The 18394-nt window shown below is 40.5% G+C and overlaps 1 long non-coding RNA gene across 2 annotated transcripts; it reads left to right on the top strand.

The window, feature by feature from the left end:
* The first annotated feature begins 3374 nt into the window (after positions 1-3374).
* Positions 3375-18185, top strand: LOC136431330 (uncharacterized). 2 transcript variants are annotated; one of them, XR_010755030.1, is made up of 3 exons: positions 3375-3444; positions 11536-11625; positions 14608-18185. It is a non-coding gene; the product is annotated as an uncharacterized lncRNA (long non-coding RNA). The 2 variants fall into 2 exon arrangements; XR_010755029.1 differs by lacking the exon at positions 3375-3444 and having other exon boundaries at positions 10250-11625.
* The last annotated feature ends 209 nt before the right edge of the window (positions 18186-18394 follow it).

Genomic DNA, 18394 nt, shown 5'->3' with positions numbered 1-18394 from the left:
TCAAGGCCAGTCGACATGTGAAGACCAGTTTTCTAGGCCTCCGACAAAATGGCCCCTTGCCTGGGGAGTTTGCCACAGAACGCAGACACAATATTACAACCTACATTGCCGTTTCCTCATGGCCCTAAACGAACCAGTGACCACACGTGCACCATTCTTCGTAGAAAAACAACCTCAAATTTACTAAAACTCTAGCCAACAAAATAACGTTCGAAAATGCAATACTATTACAAAAAGGCACGGTAGATATGATCCAGGGTGCTCGCTATATACCGTACACAAGGCGACAAACACTAAAACTCGATGTCAACAAGTCGTTCAAGATTATCATTCATGCTTGTTATATATCCATTATGCTTTAATGATATGGTAACTTTTTTCTAACGCTAGTTTCTTCCGTTTTGTCAGAGAAAATGCGTAGTTGCTGTGGTAAACTGTGTTGTTTAGTTCAAGTGTATACAAAGGCCGACATCAAGAGTCTCTGTTTACATCGGGAATAGAAGTTTAGTGGCGAGTGTTTTGCAAGAATCATCTTACCGCGCATAGGAGCCGCTGCACGGTATTTCCCATTACAATGAACAGAAAAATTCGAATGCCAGGTTTGGAATCTATGAAGTCCTGTTCATAAGACAAAGGCATTGTATATATTAAATGAATATTTAAAAATAACAAGTATAAAATATTTATTTATTTATTACTAAAAAAAATAAAAAATATGATATTCATAAATATGATATTGATAGATTAATATAATATTAATATATTTTTGATATCTTATATCTAAAAAGAAAAAAAAATCCATGCACGGGCTCGATCCCGGATCCCCCGGGTCCGAAGTACTACGACGCTACCAGATGAGCTAAGTTGAAGTGTGGAGTACATAACTCTGTACATAATACTTTGACCTCACTACATGGTATCATTTATGTCGATTTTTGGTCGTTTTCTTGACGAAATCATTTTTTTTTCTTCTGCAATCTTGTGTTATAGATGTAATATGGTAATTTTTCAGGATATCAAAGTCCGAAACCACAATGCAATGATATTTCCGAACATTTGTAGCAGTTACATGCGGTCGCCCTCCTATGTGTCATGCAAATCAAGCCTGCCTGCCTTTTCTTGCTCCCTTGCCATATAAGGCAACGGCTATACAAGAATTTTGGAAGGTCTTGCCAAGTTGCCATATAAGGTCTTCTGGTGTGCGACACGTGTTGAACATCGAAGCAGCATTCTGCCTGCCTGCTTGCATGCATCGAAGGTAAGAGCCAAGACATTGCGTTTTGTCGCTAAGGCAACCAAACGCGAAAATGCATTCCTGACAGGATGATCCTGACAGCAATGCAAATTTTTCTACTGCTGACAGGCTGATCCTGGGGTAAGTAGTGCAGATTTTTCCACTGCTGACAGGATTTTCCTTTTTTTTTCAAAGAATTGTTGGCATATGCTATACTGTACCTGAACGGATATTGGTCCGTTTTACTGGATGTTTTACAATTTTAACTGTGTTCATCTGGGCGTGAACCGATGCGTGGGGCGTATTTACATGTAGGACGATACTCTTGTGGGATCTTATGGTGGTGGTTTGTCTCTTATCTCCTGTTAACCGCCAAATTTCAACATGCGTTAACGTTAGCCTGTATTTACACAAGCTCTCGGCCTGAGCGTAACCCATCATCGTCCACCTCAGTCTTTTCCCTTCTGGCGCTATGCTTGAAGAACAAAGACCATAAAAAAATGCACAGTAACTATCCAAAGTGGTCTACAGACAAATGATAGTAAAATCATTATGTTTGACCCGCCACTTGCTTGACGCGATGGAACAAAACAATTTTGATCTGTGAATTTCAACGACATGCGCGGCACGTGGCGTTCACGTGATAAACACATGGCTATAATGTTTTGCCGTGCAAAAATTGACCTCCCGTCCGGGGGTCGCTAGGTTGTATCAAACCTTCCTAAAACTGGTAAGAGTTTCAAACCTCGAATCACCATGGATAGTCTGAATATCAAAGAAAGGTTTAACGTCAGCTACTTTTAAAAGATACTAGCTATCGTGTAAGTTAGAAACACATGATGAAGTACGCGGTGTCGAATTACATATGAAATACGTCATGCACGACGATTCCGTGCAACTTGTTGTTACTGGTTCAGGAGTTTATTCTGTTATGTCGCTGGACGGAAACTTTTTTCATTGTTTTGTATAAAAGAGAGAGAATTGGCTAGGGATCATACTTATGACGTTCTTTGTTGCTCATGAGAACAGGCTTTGGCATAATACACCGCGACATGTGGACATGACCCAAGCTGGACGTAAACTGCTCCCGCACGTAAATAGGACACGTTACGTTAGTAGTTGTCCTCGGTACGATAGTTTGTCACAAAGATCCCGTGTAAAACTCCTAGATCCTACCGCGCGCTACATGCAACACGAGTCGCCACAGCTACTCCCACCCGAGCTTTCTAGAGTCTACGCTGAACTTAGCCATGAGTGACGCGTATTTGTCCCTAAGTTGACTTGACGTGTAAGTAACACTATTAAGCAGCCGTTCGTTGTCGCAACCGACGGACTCACTTTGTATGCTGAACTTGAACTAAGTCGTTTGAATCGTGTCTTGAGAAACGGACTTTACAAAGTACCGCAACCCCCCCCCCCCCGGCCCCCTCCCACTGGGTAAATTGATTGCTGAACCTTTGCCACGTTCAATAAATCCCATGAATTCACAGACACGTGTGATTTTGATCTATTTAATGAGTCATGTAGTTGCACGTTTCAAACATATGGAGGAATAGCAGGCAAAGAATTGCTTTTCATGAGGAAATTTAGATTTTTAAACTGATCCTGTCAGAAGTGGAAAAAAAATTGCTGTCGACAGGTAAAATCCTGTCAGCAGTGGAAAAATCTGCACTGCTGACAGGACGATCCTGTCAGCAGTAGAAATAATTGCACTCAGTTGACAGGATGATCGAGTCAGCAGTGCAGATTTTTTCACTGCTGACAGGGTCGTCCTGTTAACAGTGCAGATTTTTCTACTGCTGACAGGATCATGCTGTCAGTAGCCACTTCCCAACAATAAATACCGTAGCCTACAGCCCGTGCCCCAATCAGGAAAATGGCAGAAAAACAAACCCTAGCTGTGTCAACTGATTCAACTGTTTAGTTTAAATCCGGCAAGGTTTTCCTTTCATAGACTTTGATAATGAGCACTGTGGTGTTTTCTGGGCGAATAGAGGTCATGTATAAACGGCGCTTACCGATTTGAAGCGTGCGGAGTTCATTATGTTCTTAGAATCTTACTTTCGCATGCTAAGAAGAATTGTCGTAAAATCCGGTAATGCCCGATTTGCGCTAGTATACTGATGCATCTTGGGAAGTAGGATATCGGCGGTTCGACTGGAGACCGGCTGGTACGGCGCGGTGGTGCTCCGTACGGAGTTACCAGTCAGGTAGGATGTTCTTCCAGTTTATACATCATAATTGTACATTTTCATAGCCGCGGCGACTGTTGGAGGGCTTCTCAGCCTTATCTTGCACAGTGACTTAGTAATAAGCCCACAGACGAGGGTGACAACAACAGGCGAGCTGCCCTCTTCAAGGTACTTGTAACACGCACTGAACCTTAAATCCGACACTTTTGAGAAAAAGCGGCACAGAATCATAAATCAACAAGCGGCCTTGTGAGTATTTCAGTAACTGTTGGCTGCATTATGTGACTAGCACTTCCGGTATTCCGTTTACCGAGCTGTGGCTGGAAAAGAGCATCACTCATAACCGAAGTGCATTGAGTGCGCATGCGCGGATGAGTGAACACCTTTCCACGTTACGGGGGTTCTTTACCACCTAAAACCCTCGTCGCGGGCCAAACTACAAGGATTAAACCCTCCATACCATCTTCGGAGGACTCCAAAAACACCCAGGAATGTAATTTGAGCCAAAATTCCACTCTCAGGAACCCAAATTTTACGCAGCAAGTCACCAAAGGGGGAGGGCGATTAACTTCCCTGGCGGCAGCCATTTTGTTTTTTTCATAGTCGTACGGCTACGGCTACGGTTAAAACATACATTTTAATAGGACGTCTCGGTGTAGGAGGCATCTTCTGTAATGAGTCTGAAATTTTCATGTGTCGCGAGCGGCAAAGGTAAAACTGCAGCGGTAGACCGGTAGGGATACGATTATAGTTGTAAGATTAGCAAATTTATAGGTTTAGCAAGTGTTTACAAATTTATAGGCTTAGTAAGTGTTTACAAATCCACTCGATGTATAGAGTAGAGTATACCTTCTTGATATGTACGTGTGCGCACTCGCACAAAACGATTTACACCAAATTGAACCCTTATTACCTAGCAGTTAGTAGTGAGTAAACTAAAACTAAGGTTGTTGGGAAATAATTTGTCAACAAACAACAATGGTGTTGTCAAATGTATTAAACTTACTAGTATATATATATAGTGGGTCTGTATTCCCTCTCCAACCAATATTGTTAAACCATATACAGAGGGATGGTCGAGGGAACTCCAAACCTTCTTATGGTCCCAAAACACTGACTTTAAGTTTACTCCTGGTATAATGAACTTACTGAGTTTTAAGAAAGACAAACCTAACTCACCCAGAAACCCACTCAAATCAATTTCTGTATCTATATCCATCCTTGTTATGTTAATTAACCCAGTCAGGAGACCTTCAGGCTCAGGGCTCGAAATTCAGTTTTGGGAATAGGTGCACTGGTGCACCCAACCTAAAAAATTGGGTGCACCAAAAAATTTTGGGGTGCACCACATGAAATAAAGTACAATGTAACTATTGTAAGCAAAACCTAATGACAAACCTTACTGTTCCTCTTCATGCACTTTTGGCACCCGATCTCGGCACGCAGTTTTGAAGCTTTCAAAATGGAAATTAACTCAAATTCTAACATCAAAATCTTAAACAAATACTACAACAAAGATTTTATTATTTTCTTACACTTAGATGTCAAGAATATGCTGTCTACTAGTACTAGTGTGCAGTGATACCTTTACACATTAAACCGTACGAAAATATTTGGGTGCACCAGTGCACCCACAGTAAAAAATTAGGTGCACAGCTCCAAAATTGGGTGCACTGGGTGCACATGCACCCAGTATTTCGAGCCCTGAGGCTTCATCCAAATCCAGGTCCTTATAGACCCAAATTTCCATGTCTTTTGTGCAACAAAGCTGTCAAATGGAACCAAAGAGCTGTAGCATGTGACGAGTGTCAGGGATGGTACCACATTGAATGCATGTCCATGTCTACTACAAACAATGTTCTGGCAGCATAGAATGGATATGTTGCCAATGCGGCATGCCTAATTTCTCAAGTTCACTCTTTAACAAGAGTGACATCGAGCTGTCCAACAGTTTCGGTACCGGGTTCGAATCCGGGGTTCCCTGATTTGTCCCGTTGACATTGTGCCCTTGGGAAATTCACTTTACGCGACTTTCCCCACTTTACTCGGGTGAAAATGAGTACCTAGCTTCGGTTAGGGACGTCCCTCGGATAGGACATTAAAAGGAGGTCCCGTGTTTGAGGAGAGCCACACCTCAAGCACGTTAAAGAACCCAACACACTTATTGAAAAGAGTAGGGAATCTAGGGATCCTTCCCGGTGTGTGTGTATCATATAAAGCTGTCCGGATGCAGCTTGTACTCTTCAGTACAAACCTGGTGTGTTACACCTTCATGCGGTTTACCGGGTATGCAATATAAACAAAAACTGCTGACCTAGCAGCGTGTTTAGATCAGCACGCTCCAGATATCATTTTAATTAGGCACAGAGACACATTTAGATGATACAGTTAGGCAATGGCAGTAGTGAACTATTTTCCCCAGACTACACTGTCATAAAGCTTAAGAAAGACAGAGAACTGGGGAAAAGGGGAGGGGGTGTTCTCATTGAAGGCTCATTGCCTTCAAAAACATTCTGGTAGCTACACATAGAATAGATTTAGATACTGAAAGTGAAACAGTATGGGCGACCTTGGAGATCCAAGGGGCTAAGCCAATCACAATTGGGTCTTGTTATAGATCTCAAACTTATGCAAAAGACATTGACTTCATAGATAAACTATGAGCCTCACTAAACAAAATCAAACCACAAGGTGGTCAAGTATGGCTGGGTGGGGACTTTAATTTCCCTGGTGTTGACTGGAATAACCTATAGCTAGCTATCTGTGAGCCCAAACACTCGAGTGTTTGGGCTCACAGCTCCCTACAGTTCACTCTCTAAACACTTCCTGGAGGTAACACATGATTTTGGACTTGAACAGGTAGTGAATCAACCAACTCCTCTCAACAACATCCTCAACCTTTTCTTAAGGCCACACCAATTTAATTTGTTGGTTCTCGGAATAGCCGCTTCCGAAAAATCGAAAATGAAAAAAAAAAATCGAAAATCAAATAATGTATACACCCAAAATACCCTGCAGTCCCAATTCAAACTGATAGAGGGCTCTCTTTGTAGGTACAAGCCAATCAAAATGCTGGAAATAGTCACATGATATAGAGGAGCCAATCAGAGGCAATGAAAGACCCGCCATTGTTAGATTTAACGCCCGTTTTACGATGGCCGATATTTTGGCTAATATATTGGGCATTAGCCAAAAAAGCAATTTTTGCTGGGCATTCGCTAAAAGCCAGGTAAGAATTTTCAAGTTTCAAGCTTTATTTAACTTCAGATCGATGGATTGACTTGAAACTAAGGTCGGATTAACTAATGGGAGCACAACATATTCCAAGCAAAAAAGATTAGATTCGTGGAGCGCGGACTTCACCAGAGTGGGCATTTGTGGGCATTCGCTAAAAAGCCGGTCCCGAATTATGTTCCAAATAGAACCTTAACCGGACACAATACAATAGTGAATTTGTTTATCCTTGATATTGCTCTGTACAATTAAGGCTGTTTGTCAATCTCTCCGTCAAGCAAAGGCCAGTTACACAAAGGTAAAATAGCCACACCATATCATTGTCGACACAAATTATTGTGAATTGTTGTGAACTAGTCAACCATCGTCCTAAAATGTAATGGCTGATCTCCCTCCCACGAAATTCCCTATGTGATAAAAACATTGTGTCAAATATTACTGACCTTCCCACCAGAACATGTTTTCTTCAGGGCCTTACCATTGCACATTTTTATGTTGCCTACCTTATTGTCTTTCAGAAGCAATTTAAATAATTTGCATATCAGCGCCAGGTCTTAACTTAAAGGGGGGTACTTAAAAGTGTCGGATTAAGGTTGCGTCGATTAAGGTTCAGTGCCAATTGTTGAAAGGGTGATAGGGCTAACGCCACATGTCAGTGATGGCCGATTTGTCGGCCGCTGGACACTAACGGAAGAAGAAGAAGGGACTGTACAAAATTTACTTAGGGAAGGACTGGTGAACTGTAGGGGAGGGCCATTGAAGTTTGGGGGGGGTGGGCTGTGGGGAGGGCCATCGAAAAAAAGATAGCCAGGAGGTCAGGGTCGTTGCAAAAGTTTTGTAACAATTCGTGATACATGTAACCAAGGAGGTTAAAATAGCCTCCTTGATGTAACGTTGGAAACTTATTGATGCAGTGTGACTACTCTGATAATAGGATAACATTACATAAAGATATAGACAGGGCTTGAACTTTTGCAAAGATCTCCAGAAAAGAAGCGGAAGTTTTGAAGCGAAGGCGCGGAGGATGCCAGTGGTTCGTGGGCCGAGAGAAAATCAGCCTCGTGTGCCCCCCTCCCCACTACCAGTGCCCCACTGGCCGGTCGCATCGGGCTGGCGTTTTTTTCTGCTGTTTTCCCCGGTTCACCGCCAGTTATAGCCACACAAAAAATACTCCGGTAGTTACCAGCCAGTTTCCGTATTTTGTGGAAATATTGTTAAAGTTTACGCCGAGTTACACGCACACTTTCTTCCCGCGAAAACTGGTGTTGAGAGTTTGAGACCTCAGAATCTATATTGTCTACGTAGCCAATAACAGCGTTCGTTCACGCCGCGTCACGGAAAATGGACCAATCGGCAATGACATACAAGTCTCGCGGTTCACGAGATGTTAGCTGAAGCGCGAACCCGCGAGGTTTTATCGGAAATTGATATTTGGTGAGACGATGCGGCTGTTTGAAGGCTTGAATCGACGAATTTTGATAAAGAAATGTTTGAAGGCTTGAATCGACGAATTTTGATCAAATCAAGTGGAAGTTACCGGAGAAATCGACCATGGAAAACATGGAAGGAAAATATTGAACGTCTTTAGGGCGTTCTGTCCAAAGTAGGGTGTTTCATTTCCTACTGTATTTAGTACAGGGCGCAAACGGGACCGGTGTTGAAAATGTTTTGTTTCTAGCTCTGCCGACAAAATTCACGTGTATAGTTGTCAAATATATAAGAAAGTTTTGTGGTGCTAAATTTAATTTATTTGCCGATTGTATACAACGAAGGCCCAAGTAATTTTTCACCAAAAGAGATGGCATTATTAAAGCTTTATCTACCAGCAAAACTTTCCCGGCCCTCAAAATGCTGGAGATAGCGTTTCAGAGGGTCTACATTTCAAATTTTCCCGGGGGGGGGGGGAATACCCCCGGACCCCCCTAGAATTGTCGCGCCTACGGCGCTCGACATGTTAGGTTTATACCAAAATCTTTTGGCTTACGGGATAAAATTTCAGGCTGGCTAGAGCCCTGCATGGACGTGCCATGGTCTTGATTTTTTGGTGGCAGATAGCATGTGGTGTAATGAAGACGTGGTGTGGGTTTGGGCCCCCTAGCAGCTTGCTCTGGAACTGCAGGGGCGTTATCGTGAAAATATTCTAAGGAGAATAACTGAACAAAGGAACAATGGATTTCCATGATATTTAGTATACAGGTAGCTTAGACAGAGATGTACACAATGAAGTGCAAATTATGTAAATTAGGACTCAATTTGCATAACTAATGAGGTAAATCTATATTTGCAGTGTTTTCCATTATCAGACTCAAATACAAGTAACGTATGTAGTTTATGGAAAGTGGATCATCAACAGATACCAATCATGCAAATGTGCCATTGTGAAAATCACTGCCAACATGTTGCCTGTCACTATGTCCATATGGTGTATAGGTGTCCTCGAATATAGGTCGTTGTCCAAAAAATAACACATTGAAAGGGAATTTCAACTTTTCCTCATTAATCATGTTAAGAAGGACCTGATTTGCATAGAATCCATCTCATTATGTTAATTATCACTATTCGTTTCTACCTGCCCAAAACAATCAAGATCCACCAAATCCTCCATAATTTAGAAAAAAATGCACCATAGGAACCTCCCCAGAAGACCCGTCTTCAAACTTGACCTTCATTTCCCTGACCCCCAACAGTAGGCGGTTATGGATTGCATGAATGGGACTGTGCCTGCATCTCTTCCCCCTAAAAGCCTGTTCACACTTGTGTGTATATTTAAGTCGGTATGAGTTCTGTATTGGCAATTTTTTGGTTTAGGTAAAGTTTGCGGCCGCAAAGTAAGCTTTTCCGTTTGATAACCAAACTGCACAACGGTGGGTGAAACTAGAAAACATTACCTCCCTGGAAAACTTAAACCTAAATCTACCACCCCCTAAATGTCAAAATGCAACGTAAACGGACTTGGATATACGTACAGGTGTGAAAGTCACAAGCTTCACCAACTGAGGTAATACACAATGTAGGAGAAGTATCGGGTTACGAGGGCTGCTTGTGCATATCCCCTGCTAGTACCCAAAATTTAAAGGTTTTTTGATCCACTCATTCATCCGGGATGGACCCCCCTTCTCTTTTCGATAAGTGCGGTGGGTCCTGTAACATGCTCGAGATGTAGCTCTTCTCAAACATGGGACCTCAAGCTTCATTTAACGTCTTATGCGAGGTACGTCCTTATCCGAACCTAGGTACTTATTTTCACTCAAGTTCGTGAAAAGTGCCTTTTCCAATGGCATAACATTGTGGCCTGTTAAGGATTTGAACCTACATGTAGATCTTCCCGATTTCAGGTGAACACCTCACCCATTGGGTCATCACAAGGGGTTCTAAATGAGGAAAGAGGGGCACTGCACCATCTTGTTTCAGCCCAGTGCCCTCTTGTCGAATTCAGATTTTAGCTTCATCCCCAGCATACAGACTTCACTCAGCAATTTAGGGTCTTTTCTTTGTATTTTTGCAAAAAACTAGGAAAAAATTGGACTTGGCAGAAGTTTTAATAGCCGAGCGACGTCGCTACTCCCGACCGCTACACACGTAATCTGTCGAGAAATCAGAAAATCGAGATTCACACCACATAATTGGCTTTGCATAGTTTGTAGTTACGGGCGTCGGGCGGCTGTCTATTGTTGGAAAATCGCTCTTTTGTTTCTTGCTATCGTTGTGCCTACAAACAATCGCTATCGGTGCTTTTGACATACGTTGATTTCATTGAAAACCCGGAGAATCTATTCCTTTAACTCTTTTCCCGTGAAAATTTTGCTTAGATTCTTCCATAAGTACATAGAATTCGCTCCCTCACCTGTGTGTGCTACCTCTTGTTTAATTTTTCTAGAAAAACCCCTGGTCACACATATACCTACTACCTAGGAAAGATTCCCAGAATAAGTTTATCTGAATCAGTTTAGATTGCAGTAACTGTTGTTACATACAAGCCAGCTCCTGAGCTATAGAGTGCTCCATTATTTACAATTTCCTACCATTTTTTACCATTATTTGTAACATCTTTATAAATAGGTCAGAGGGCTGGGAAGAAAACAATGCACACATCCTTGCGAGGTATACAGAATAATGCTTTCCACAAAGGACCCAACAGTGTCCCGCAGTGAAGTCTAAAGATGTACAAAAGCAGACACAAGGGCGGATTAGCACCTACTTTTATGGGGGCAATCACCATTCTACCATTGTTAACCATTTTCTACCATTTTTTAAAAATATTTCTAAATGTGAAAGAATCACATTGATGTTTAGAAATGATTCTAAATGAAGATATTTTTGTGCAGTTCCTTTCAAAATATTTCTAAATTATCTAATTGACTTCAAATAAATTTATATTTGTATCTTAATCTTTTAGAAAAATTTAGAACTATTGTCAGTCAGATATTCTTTTATTAGAATTTTTTCTAAATTATTACAAATATTATTATAAAACCCTCTTGGTGACTTCGAATGGACTCTACCTCTTTGAACATAGTTTTTATAACATACAAATATGTATGTCATGTAACTTCAATTCAACTTGGGAATCATATATCCTAATTCTTTGCTAAATTCCTATTTCTATCTATTAGTAAATAAATACAAGACGTATTCCCACAGGATGAGGATGTAATCCATGATGTGATCAAATCAACTTGGCCTAATAGAATATAAATTTTGTTATACCATAACAGATGTGTCTTGAATTTTGTTCATCCTTCCTTACCACGTAGATATCCTATTCCTAATGAAGGAAACTCTTGTTTTTTGCCAAAGTTTTTAACAATAAGCGTTCATTTTTTTGGGCCAAAAATTGTAACAAATGTGTGTTTTTCTTTCCTTGTTATTACCCAGCCTCCCACCCTCTGGTTACCTAAAGCAGACCATATGCATAGAGCTCCAGTGGATTCAGAGGGACAAAGAAACAGACCAGAAGTGCACATGGTGAGAAATGCCCAGCTATTGTCATCTTTATTTTTCTTCTAAGTAAGGTCATGATTGTTGATTTGTTTAAACAGTAGAATCTAGCCATTTGCATAACTGTTAATAGCATATTTCGGGGATATGCATAAAATTCTGAAAACCCAAACCATTTCCCATTCACTCCATTATAAATAAAATGGCATAATTGCATTAGCCATTTTCGCACACTCATGCTATTTGCAAATTATTAAAATAATGCCAATGGCAACAGGAAAAAACAGTTGAACATGTCAAAGTCACTAACTCTTATGGATCGTATGCAAATGTCATTCAAATGTAAATCGAATATGGAAAGTTTCTATGGTAAGACAACGCCTTTGTCCTTTGTGTTTTGAAAAAGATGTTGCGACTCCATTGTCATTTGCTGTGATAGGATTCAGAAGAATAGAAATGCCAATTTTTTGCTAAATTTGCCTTCCTTAGTTCTCAACATGTACATGTGTAAACAAACTGATGATATGCTTATGAATTCAATATGTTACATTTTGTATTACCTGAGAGTGAGTGAATTTGACATAAAGTGTGTGTGTTTCCTTCAAGTTCAAGTGCCATCCTAGTAACCACAACAACCCCCTCAGTGCCTCTCATTTTGTCCCCTAGGGTTAATGGACTACTCCTTATTTTATTTATAAATGACCTGGTACACGTGCTCGACAATTCTGAATGTACACCACCATCTCTACATAATTTATTCGTATCGTGCTTGTTATATGCAGACGATGTTGTAATATTTTCCAAAACGGATGAAGGTTTGCAATGCGCTATCAATAGATTAAGCGCCTTTTGTACAAAATGGAAACTCCAAGTTAATCTAAAGAAAACAAAAGTTATTATCTTCAACAAATCTGGCCGGTCCCTCACAAAACATGTATTCTTATTCGGACAACACACATTGGACATAGCTCCCTCCTACTGCTACCTTGGCTTGACTATTTCATCGTCGGGCAGTTTCTCCCTGGCCAAAAAACATCTTTCACTCAAAGCACGTAAAGCTATGTACAGCCTGAAATCTCTCACTCGTTCATCTGTTTCCCCAAAGTGTTTACTAAAAATATTTGATTCTTGTATCAAGCCAATTCTTTTGTATGTATGCGAAATTTGGGGCACTGATTCCATAAATGACAGCTCTCCAATCGAAATTTTGCAACAATGATTCTGCAAAAATATACTTGGGGTTTTCAGAAACTGTAGTAATTTAGCCTCTAGAGCAGAACTTGGTAGATTCCCTCTAGACTTAGATATATCTGTACGTGTGATTCATTATTGGCTGCGCTTGTTACAGATGGATAATGAGAGACACCCATTACAAGTTGACACTCTCTTGTTCCAACGTAACTCTATTACAACTAGTCGTAGAAAAACCCTGTTACAACGTGTAAAAGAAATTTTAGACCATAGTGGATACTCCTATCTGTTCTATTCTTGCAGTTCATCCAGCGATATCAAGTCAATATGTACTATGTTAAGGTCCAGAATTACCAATTTACGTATATTCAAACTTTCTGTCACAAATTGAGTATTGATACTGGCAAGCTAAGGTTTTATAAGACATGTAAAACAACTTATACCATGGAAAAATATTTAGAATTAGATAACTTCGATTTACGATCTGCAATTAGCAAAATTAGAATTAGTGCCCACCCCCTTGAAATTGAGAAAGGGCGGTACAAGAACTTACCTGTGTGCCAAAGAACTTGTAAATACTGTATGTCAAACAAGGTGGAAGACGAAATACATTTTATGTCAAGTTGTCCATTCTACGACAACGAAAGAAATGAGCTGTTTAAAGAGGCCACTATATTTCATCCTAATTTCTCCACGTTTTCAGACGAAAAGAAAACTACTCTCCTCTAGCATCACATAACCCACATATCACAGAAAAAGTGGGATCATTCGTCTTCCACAGTCTCGGAAAAAGAAGTCGAACTCAATAAGTTAGAACTTAGTGGCAGTAGTTAAGACTAGAGTAGACATTTGTTATACTGTTCATTATTGTCTGTCCGTCCACTCCGTGCTACATGTACATGTACTTGCAATTATCCTACGGGCAGGAATTTGCAATAAAACTTTTCAATTATTGCATAACATACTCTGACAACTCATGAGTTATGCAAATACATGTAAGCGGATTCTACTATGGATGACATCCGCACGTGCATCAATTTCCGTTCTTTAAAAAAAAGCTGTAAATCGTTAAAAGGAGGTGAAAAATGAGAAGATATATTCTTTTAACTACAAAAAATATTTCAGAAAATGAATACTAATGTCGTAGAATGCCAAAGTCAAAGAAGAAGTTTTAAAAGAACAAAAATAAAGAATCTATATTTCGGTATACCATACTCTGTGTCTGTCATCCTTCCTGGCCACATAAATTTCGTAGTGAAGGCAACTTTTTCTTTTTGCCAAACCTTTTTTTTATTTGCAGACTTGCATCAGTTTTGGGGTTCCCTGAGGATGTCATCCATGTCATCGAATCAACATGGCCTATCATTGATAGGATGAACAATACTAAAAGGCTATATAATAAGTTTGCAGGGATTTGACATTGGGGTAGGAAGAAAATGGAGTGTTCGCTGTGATTTAAAGGTCGTAGTTAAAACTCTAGTAGCACAGACATAAGAAAGTTAAACTTAAACATATTATAGATAGCATGGTTAAACGTTAGTCCAGTGGTTAGCTTGAAATCCCGGGTTCGATCCCGGCTGTGTCGCTCACCCGACATGTGCGCTTTCGGAAAGGGTCGCAGTCTTTAGGACGGGACGTTAAGCTATGGTCCACTGTTCATTGTGCGTGTCGAAAAGAGCTAGGGGAATTTCCCCTGTACAATGAACCGGTAGATAATAATCCATTTTTTTAGTGTGAACAAGGTCTTATTTACCAACCTGATGAAACTACCTATACATTGTATACACAATCATTAAGTTGTAAATTGATTTGTTTCAGGTGCTGATGTGGAGAGTGTGATAGATTTCACTACCACAATGGTTATCTTGAAAAGTACAGACCATTGGACAGCGAGATCACCATCATGGGTGAAGGAAGGAGTACCTGACAAGTACAGACTTAAGTCTGACGACAACATCACGGCCACCATCCGAAGACTGAACAGTTTAGTCAATCCATACCTCCTAAATAACCTTATCAGTAATAAGATGCAAGAAATTGTTTTGTCTGAATCACATCTTAATCGTGAGAGCTCGAAATTAGATCTAGAGCTAGCCCAGAACTCTATTCTAGCTGAAACTTTTCTTCAAGGTTGTTCACAAAGACCTGTCGCTGTGGAGAGCTTTCAGTTTCAACATCTGAGGGCTTTGCACACTGCCTGGCATTACACTGGTGGATTAACCACTGACTTTATCTGTGACATTCATAGAATCCTGGTGAGCACAGAAAATTTGAGCACAGAAGAAAGGCAAAAAATAACACCAGGTGTTCTAAGAAATGGACCGGTAAGGATAAGTGAGTATTCTAACTGTCCGCCACATCAAGAAGTACCTGCAAATCTTAAGGCAATCTGCAAAACTTTCAATGAACATTTCATTGAGATGAGTGCAGACCAATTGTCTGCTTTTCTTTTGTTCAACATGTATTACCTCCATCCATTCTTCGATGGGAATGGTCGCACAGCTCGGATACTCATTAACTGGGTTTTGAAGAAAAAGGGTATTCCAGTCCCTGTTGCCCTTTTCAAAGAACTCTATAGGGATAGTAGTAAAAGGAAGAAAAAGGGCAGACTTAAGCACTTTAACATCGTGGTCTACATCAGAAAAAGAGTTGAAAAGGGTGTAAGGGAAGTACGTGCTGGCAGGCTGACATGGGAGCTGAATGTGAGTGTGGCCAGAAGTCTCGAATGTGCTCTGAACAGTTTGGACCAGTGATGGCTACTGTTTTCGTCATAGGGGGTATTTTATAGAATAGAACGTATTCAAACAACATTCCCCATATTGGACCGTAACCACAGAGCCCAGCACCTCTGGGATATTCACTTCGCCTGGCGCCTGCACAATGCCATCACTTTACAATGTCAGGGGCTATTGACCTTCCTCACTTGCATAAGTACCAGTCCTACTATTACCTGTCCTAGATTAGCCATGGCATAGATTGTAATTGCATACGTCCTTCTCCTGGGTTCGCGGAATGTCGTTCAAACACGTTCTATTATCATCATGGATTCATGGAAACTCATCTATGTTGGTAGTAATCATAATACAATGCTAAACTTTCTTCCAACACTATGGTATTCACGGATCGAACTTTCAACGACTACTGTCGCCTTCTTCAGGATCAATAATGACCAATCACTTGCGAACATAAACTCGCGAGAGTTACAGATACATAACTTGTTTGACATGTGTACTCTCACCACGATCCAAGACGAGGGATCACTACGTCTGAACATCTACCAGAAACCCACTCACACAGACCAATACCTCAACTTCAGATCCAACCATCCTCTGGAACACAAACTTGGTCGTGAAGACGTTACTCCACAGAGCTGACATCATGATAACGGATCCACACGACAGAGAAGCAGAAAAACAACGCATACTGGCTCTGAAGGACTGCGGGTGTCCTAAGTGGACCATAAAAAAGGCGACCGCACCAAAGCCCCCTCAACAGTACAACAGGAACCTGGGAATGAGAGAGGGATACAGGAAGCATCACCTTTCAGTACATTAAGACCTGTGCAGAATATTTGCTTCACACAGAATCTCCACCTGCTTCAAACACACTGCGGCAGCTTCTCCTGGCACCAAAGGACAAAACTCCAAGAGAAGACAAGTGTGGTGTAGTGTACCACATTCCGTGTCAGGGAACCACTAGACAAGGGACTTGCAAAGAATTCTACATTGGTGAGACAGAACGTGCATTGAACACTAGATGCCGTGAAAACAAATGCCCCAGCTGGCATTCGTTGGAAGTCTCTCAACACATCAACATTGAATCTCCGGACCATACCGTTTCACTGGACAAAGTCAGAATACTGGACACTGAACAGGACTACTTTATTAGAGGAACTCCAGCCATCACTAAACAGAGACAGTGGGCATTATAAACTTCCTGCCACATGTGACCAATTGCTGACATCATGTATCCGTAAAGACACGTGTCAATAAAGTTGCGTATCTGTAACTCTCGCGAGTTTACGTTCGGCAGTGCTTGGTCATTATTGATCCTGAAGAAGGCGACAGTGGTCGTTTAAAAATTTGATCCGTGAATACCTTAGTGTTGGAAGAAAGTTTAGCATTGTACTAGTATTACGTTCTATCATTTATGGACCTGCAAAATGACAATAGGCAGTTTGGAAGCAAGACACCCCCTGCCTTGACTAAAGACTGAACCTTAAACAAAGATTTACAGGAATTCAAACTTACCCAAATATTTGGCTCACACCGTCAGCCATGTTCTGGTCTACTGCTACTTCTGGGATGGGACATTAGAGACATGTGACGGGTCATAAGTGTCAGATAACCTGTGTTGACCGCTGTCTCTGTTTAATGTGAATGTCACTGGACAAAGTCAACATCCAAGATTCATACTCAATTTCTTTGCAAGAGCGGTTTACTCTTCAGCCACTGTTCGACATTGAACAAAGATCATCCAGGGCTCGACCCGGATTATTTAGCACTTATGACCCCTTGCTTCAGTCACAGGTCTCTAACACCATGTCCCAAAAGTAGCAAGTCAGTCACAAATTCCAATTCTTACTAGACTAGTGTTGGGTTGTGTAAAGTCCAGTGTTGATTGATAGTTCCGTCAGCAGCTATTTATACATCTGTCAGCTGGATGAATCATTTTGATTGTCAGGTTTCCTTATATTAAATTTGTTAAAAGATTTTTAGCAAACAGAGTACTAAGTGTGTTGACTACAATGCCAGAATTGTAGTTGTTGCATTCAATGGCTGCAGCTCACGTGCAATAGGCTAAACATTTGGCTTAATATACGTGTACCTATCTTATGTTGACATTTAGTATCAGTTATCATCTCTGATGTATACATATGTAAAGAGCAGCTGAATATTTGATTATTGATGATCATTTGTTGCCAAGCACAGACATGACAGATTCAAAGTTAAAGGCATATAACTACTGTCAAAGAGGTTTTTTTTAAATCAGGGTTGATGCAGTCTTTGAAGGGATAGGTTTTTAAAAAGCTTTCTTATCAATTTTATTATCCCACTTTTATATTCTCACTTGCAAAGTGACTGGGCTACAGTAAATTTTGACCCTCTGTTTAAAAAATATAGCTTGTGAAGCTTACCCACCTTATGGTGTAAAACACAAAGTTATTGGAATAACCTTTAGTATTGACAATTCAATAAGAGCACAAGACCAGAGTCTCTATTGGTCTCTGTATGCTTATGCCAAAGAAATATTTTAAAGAATTCCAAATCATGATTGCTGCAATTTTATTGTTCTAGAATTAAAAGAAAGAGATATTTTTAATCAAAGGAATATTGATTATATCACAATATGACTATGAGATGGTACTGAAATTAAAATATTATTGCCTGTTGCAACCTGTTTTTGTGCATATTCTTTTTTGTCTACTTGAATTCATACTGTTCTGAGTGTGCCACTTGTCCAAGTATATAGCCATTGTTATCTCCATGAAAAATATAGATTTTTCATGGAGATATTGTTTTGAGTGTGTTTGCGTGTGTGTTTGTTTGTTTGTGCCTCCAGATGCTTAAAGTCAGCATAACTGAAGAATGTCTTGATTTATTGT

The sequence above is a fragment of the Branchiostoma lanceolatum genome, chromosome 3, assembly GCF_035083965.1.
Source record: "Branchiostoma lanceolatum isolate klBraLanc5 chromosome 3, klBraLanc5.hap2, whole genome shotgun sequence".
Lineage (NCBI taxonomy): Eukaryota > Metazoa > Chordata > Leptocardii > Amphioxiformes > Branchiostomatidae > Branchiostoma > Branchiostoma lanceolatum.
The sequence above is the reverse complement of the archived record's forward strand: the minus strand, read 5'-3'. Positions and strand labels throughout refer to the sequence as shown.